The sequence below is a fragment of the Coturnix japonica genome, chromosome 1 (assembly GCF_054131305.1).
Source record: "Coturnix japonica strain WE chromosome 1, WE-NBRP24, whole genome shotgun sequence".
NCBI lineage: Eukaryota > Metazoa > Chordata > Aves > Galliformes > Phasianidae > Coturnix > Coturnix japonica.
Window position 1 is genome coordinate 152,786,441 of NC_140663.1, and position 6,238 is coordinate 152,792,678.

Genomic DNA, 6,238 nt, shown 5'->3' on the forward strand with positions numbered 1-6,238 from the left:
TCTCTCCAGACTCGAGAACGCAGTGCTTCTGCCCTTACGCCCAAAGAAAACCACGCTGCGTGCCTGTTATTTTCCACACTAAGCCATGCATGGCGACCCAGGGATGTGCTGCCCTCCCCAGACTCTGCTGGCTTGCTCTTGCTTTCAGGGCTCACTTGTGAGCCTGGAGGACCAGTCCAGGTGTTTTCCTTGAAGCCAGGGATGCTGGTGACCAGCTCTAGTGCCCCATGCAAGGAAAACAACTTTCAGTTGACAGAGAGGTGTTGCATAGTGACTGAAGCCCACAGCTCATTTGTAGTTCCTCCTCTACTGCCTCTTGTGGAGGCAGAACGATGGGAGCAGACCAAGATGGCCAGACATAAAACAGAACCTTCCCCATGATCCTACAAAGTTAAATCAATTAGCACAAAGACTTTGGGATCACAAATGATGCTCTGTTTCAAAACCCCCTACATCATGCAGATCTCTAAGGACCGAATCACTCAGGGAAACTTCAAAGCCATCAAAGCACTTGTTGCTGCTTGTGTACAGAGCTTTAAGCGAGTTCTCTCTGCTTCTCCCAGTCGCTGTGCAACAGTCAATTAAAGCACACCGCTCTTTGTAGCCTTCACCGCAGCATGAAGTTTATTGTCCTATTTATCAACATTGCGCGGCTTTGGGCTGAATTATTTATAGTGTTGAAAAGATGATTTCAGTGGTAAATCCAAACTAGGTCACACAGATGTTTTTGCAGCCTTGAAATTTAGAGGCCTTGGCTTTGTTGGCTTACCTGGATGGAACAGCCATCTACACCACCAGGCTGCCCAGAGAAGCTGTGGGTGCCCCTTCCCTTGAGGCACTCAAGATCAGGCTGGATGGCGCCCTGGGCAGCCTGAGCTGCTGGGTAGCACTGCCCATGGCAGGTATTGGACGGGCTCTGAGGACCCTTTGAACCCAACCATTCCATGATGGTGTGATTTCTAACATGCATTGCAGCAGTAGAGCACAAGCTGCACATCTGCACGGTGAGCTAAAGCACCCCAAATTCAGGAAGTGTCCCCACAGTCAGAGATTATAGCTCTTGAAATAGAAACAAAACCACTGCTTAACCACAGGGGTTTTAGAAGGAAATCTTGCACGTGTTTCCAGCCCTAAATCCTGACCAAGTTTAGTAATCCCCCTCCAAGAACAGCCTGTGCTCCACACCACCTCTAATTTACAAAATGACAATGATTCAATTGTTTTAAAAACAAGGAGAGGTGGTTTTTTGGGGTTTTTGTTTTACATCACCGCTTTCCTTATGCCACTGCAGCCTTCCCTGCACCATCACATGTAGGATTGCTCATACCTGGGGCTCCCCATGGTTACTCCGTTCCAGAAAGTAAGGAACCCTCATGGGGACAGAGTCACCAATGAGGGGTTTTCATTTACCCAAACTTCTTCAACCCCTCCACCAAAGACCTGCAAACCATCAGCGATGTCCTCTCCTCATCAGGGACGCATCCTGGAGCCACAAGTACCAGCTGCTAAAGGGCAGAGATGTAATGTTAACCAGGGCTCCAAGTATGAGCAGTGAATAACATCAGGGTCAGCTTGTACTTCAGGCCATGTGTCAGCACTGGCTGAAACTGGGAAGGTACAGCTAAACCTCTTGATCTAAGAGGTGCTAAATAGCAGTTCATGATGCCAAAAGAGGTTTTATTTTAATTAATCGTTTAAACATTTGAGCTTTTATACTATTTTAACAATTCAAATGTAACACAATTTATTTCTTTAATTCAGCTTCAAAATAAATACTTACATTACATGAATCTTTGCTCCCTCCACTCTGCCTTTGACCTCAGAAAGCACAACGTGCAAGTCTGGTCACCTCCTTGCAGGGTGCCATAGAGTCTCAGATACCAACTATGAGCACGGGTGAGGTCCCAGAAGCTGAAATGGAAACCATGCTCCTGACCACAAAACCAAAGCACAATAAAAACACCACTCTTACCGTGTTATGGGTTGCAAGGGCAGAACAAACTTCATTCTCTCTTGTGAAAGATACTGTAGTAGAAGCATCACCTGTTACAACAGAAGCCAAGACAGGCAGCACCATTCACGATGAGAAGTTAGGAAACAGCTTCCACTCAAGTGTGGTTCACACATCCAGACCAGCACCTTCATCACAGTGTTAGCTACCCTGGGTGAGTAATTCACACTAGACTTCCCCTCACCCATAACAACCACCTGCTAACAGGACGGCTTACATCTTTAATACATCAAATACTCCTCAATGTAAACTTTATTTTACTGAGCTAGCATTTCTTTCACACAAAAGTCCATGCCTATATAGAGTCTATACAATTCCCTTTACATATACATTGAAGAAAGATGGAAAAGTTATACCATGCCAAGAAAACTGTCTTATAAGACAGAAGCCACTGCCTGTAGGGTATATTTAGAAACTGGGGGACAAATTAGGAAGGCAGTCACACAACATAAGCCAGATGAGCAACGAGAAGCAGGGAAAGGAGAAGTTTCTTTCAGGTATAAAGCAATTCTAGACTGCATCAATAAACACCCAGGCTGACACCTCTTCTTTTCACCTCCCCACGTAACAGCAATACCTAACACTTACATAGCATTTTTCATTCGTGTCTCCAATTACATCACAGGGAGATGTAAAGCTCTACATTCAGCTTTCCTCTCTGCAAGCCCTTGCACACAGCTGAAGCCCAAGGTCATGCAACCCTACAAGCAGTCTGTCAGCTTGGTGTGGGCAGCAGGAGGGCTTTTCCTGCAGAGCTCCTAAAGGATTTTCCCACACCAAAGAGTAATTTCAAACAGCATCTCCACTTCAGCCCATGGTCTTGCAGAACACCTGAGGCTGAAAGGCCCCTCTGCAGCCCATCCCACCCAGCATCATGCTTAGTTACCCAGCTGCCCACCACCACGTCCAGTTGGGTTTTAAACATCTCCACAGATATACAATATCCATCTTTGGCAACTTGTGCCAGTGATATGTTTGATCAAATTCAGGTTTTATAAAAAGTTCCCTTCTGTTTATGAGATGCACGCTGTGTTTTGGTTAATACCCATTGCCTTCTGTGCTGGTACTGGGGACCACAAAACAGCCTGACTCCATCTTCTTAATTCCCATCAAGTATTTACCTGTACAAGAAAGACCCTTCAAGATTTCTCTTCTCCAGATGAGGAGTTCCAGCTCTCAGACTCTCCTCATAGGACAGGTGCCCAAGTTGCTAATTTTCCATGGCCCTGAGCTGGACTTCCCTGCTATATTCAAGGTCTCTTTCGCACTGGAGAACCCAGAATCAGACTGAGCACTGGTACCTCACCAGTTCTGATCAGAGACAAAGTACCACCTCTCTCAACCTACACAAGCCTGATCACAACCCCCATGAGCTTGGTACTACAGCCAATGTTTAGTCTTCTCACTTCCCATACCCCATTGGTGATGATTTTAGAGGCCTTGAAGGACTGCTAAAGTTGTAGTAAATGACACCTACTACACTTTCAGCCACTAAGCAAATAATCTCATTGCAGAAGACAACTTAATTGATCAAGCATTCCTCCATGCTAATTCCAAGTACCTTGTATCAGGAGTCACTTGTTAAGGTTACCTGCTGCAGCACTTCCCCTGGAATCAAGGCGAGTTTGACTACCTGCTGATGTGTGGATTCCTCCTGAACATAGGAATGACATTTGCTTTTCCAGTCTTCAGGAACTTTCTCCAATAGCCATCTGTTTTTAAAGGTATTCAAGAGTGGCTTCACACTAACATCAGTCAAAGGAAGGCCAGATATGTCTAGACAGTTTGGGAAATGTCTTTGGCAGAATGATCTGCTCGAGTAGCTTAGATTTCTTTCTCAACACTCTTTAAACACCTAAGACCTGTTTCAACTGTATGACTTGCTCCTAAGAAGTCATGCAGTGGTTATCAACTGTTACACAAACAAAGGGAAGCAGAGATAGACCCAGATGTAAGGAGTTGACTCAGATCAGAGCACTGGCAGCAGAACCAGCATCTCCCTTCTTCACAGGGCCAAGCCATCCCATCTCAGGTGCTCTTGATTCAAGGGCTGCAACATTAACACACTCAATCAGTTGCAGGTACTGCTTTTGACCAAGTCATACTGGCTAGGAAAACACCACTTGTTCCTCATACCCAGGTCTCAGATGGCAGCTGCTGTGCTGTAGCATGACGTGGTTGAGAGCAAAGCCTAGATCGCACCACCACAACAACCAAGCTATGAAATCTGACTTATTCTTTATCGCCCTCCCAACTCATCCAGCTGAAGAGGTGGGCTGGATTTAAAACAAAGACTATATAACTAGACAATTACATTTTAAGTGGTTATGTTATAAAGGAAGGTAAAAATATTCTGGTGACAACCTTCACGCTTCTGGAAATCTTATTTTTATCTGAAATGAGTCACAAACCCCGAGAAGTACTTTTTTCCCACCTAATAGCACTGCAAAAATTAGAAGAAACCACAAAAGAAAACAACGTTAAAGCAAAAACTACACAGAGAATAATCAAGACATTATTGTTCTCATATTGTGTCAGAGGCAAAGTTCTTTTCACACAGAGGCATCTTAATGCTAAGAAGAGTAAATAAAACCCACCCCCTCAACCCAGAACAGAACAGGGAAGTCGCTGAGGCAGGAGCAGCCTATAGATATGTCTGTATCAAAAGGTTATTACAGCAGCTTTCAGAACCAAAGACTGAATTGAAAGTTGAATAGAATGGGGGGGGGGGGGGGGAAGATGTGAAGTCTGAACTCTGCCTAGAAGAAAAGGAAAACAGAAGTGAAGAACGGGAAAGGACAAAGCTTCAACATGTGCTGTAGCTCCGTTCCACTGTGAACTGCAGTAAGAAGCAGAAGAAAAGATTCAAAGCACAACAGCAATTTTGCATTCGTGGAATGCAGGTCCTAAGAAACAACTGTTTATTTATGTAGAGGTTCCCCTCTCTGCCCCCCAAAGAAACCCACTTCGAAAAGATTTTTTTCTGACAAAGTCTTTTTTCGTGTGAAAGTTTAATATTGAAATATATGACAACAGTATAAAGAATTCAGATTAAAGTTATTTTTTGTTTTCTTTCTTTAAATGGAGTCAGTATACAATCAAAGGAATCTCTGCTATCAGCTTGGCAGGGATAGAAGCATGTTAAGGGTTGATTAAAGTGCGGTTTCACATTGATTCTAAGACCTCTATTTCTTTCCCTGTTTGTGTGCACTTGTTGCCCATATGGTTCAACAGCACTGGCACAACCCACTCACAAGCCAGGTTCTGCCTGAGTGCCAGACCTCTGTGGCTGGGTGCCCACTGCCAATACTTTCACTACAGTAAGACTGTAAGGACCATAAGAAGTCAGTGAGATTGAGATGGCTGGTGGGACCATCATGAGAAGGATGAATCATCTGCCTTAGAAATACATTTATTATCACTGCATCAGCCTATTCTACACATCCTTAGACAATTTTTTTTTTAAACAAGGGTGTTGATATTTATAGAACTCCATACGTTTAGTCAGTGCACAATATGCAGTTGTAGCTATAAATGGAGTAGTGGGATGGAATTTTCAGCTACTTCTTGTTTGATTTTTTTTTAATACACCATAGATGAGATGTACGGCACAAGTTTTAATTTAAGAAATCAGAGGACAGCAAATAACCACTCAACAGCAACAAGAGTCGTGTTTAGGTGGTGGAACGTAGGGTTAGATTGCTACCAAAGAGAAACCATAATCCCTGAGAAGGTAACTCAGCTCTGATATTTAACCACAACTAAAAGACACAAAGCAAAATATTTTGAAGTGGAAGACTTGATAACAGACTATTTCCATGACTTGTTTCCAGTGTCAGCGTGACAAACTAACACCTGCAGAAGAAGGATTCTAACAAACACGCAATGTAATCAAGAGAACTTGTTCCTAAACCTTGGCTGATGGTTTGGTTTCCTTTCCCAACAGTGTTCACAACAGCTCATGTACATACAGCCACACAGAATGAGTACGTACAAACCCATGAGAAGTCACTAGAGACTGTACAAACATCCACCAATAGGCCAAGGAAGGCATTTCTCCAGGTAGCAAACTAAAATGCCCGATTAATATTGAAGATTGAGAAACAAGCATCTCTTAGCAACCTTTCCAATCAACCTGATATTCTCAGTACCAGGAGTTTGCTTCAAGAGTTAAACCTGACAGGTAATGCCTTTGACAGCAGTTAAGGTCTAAGGTGTAACAATGGG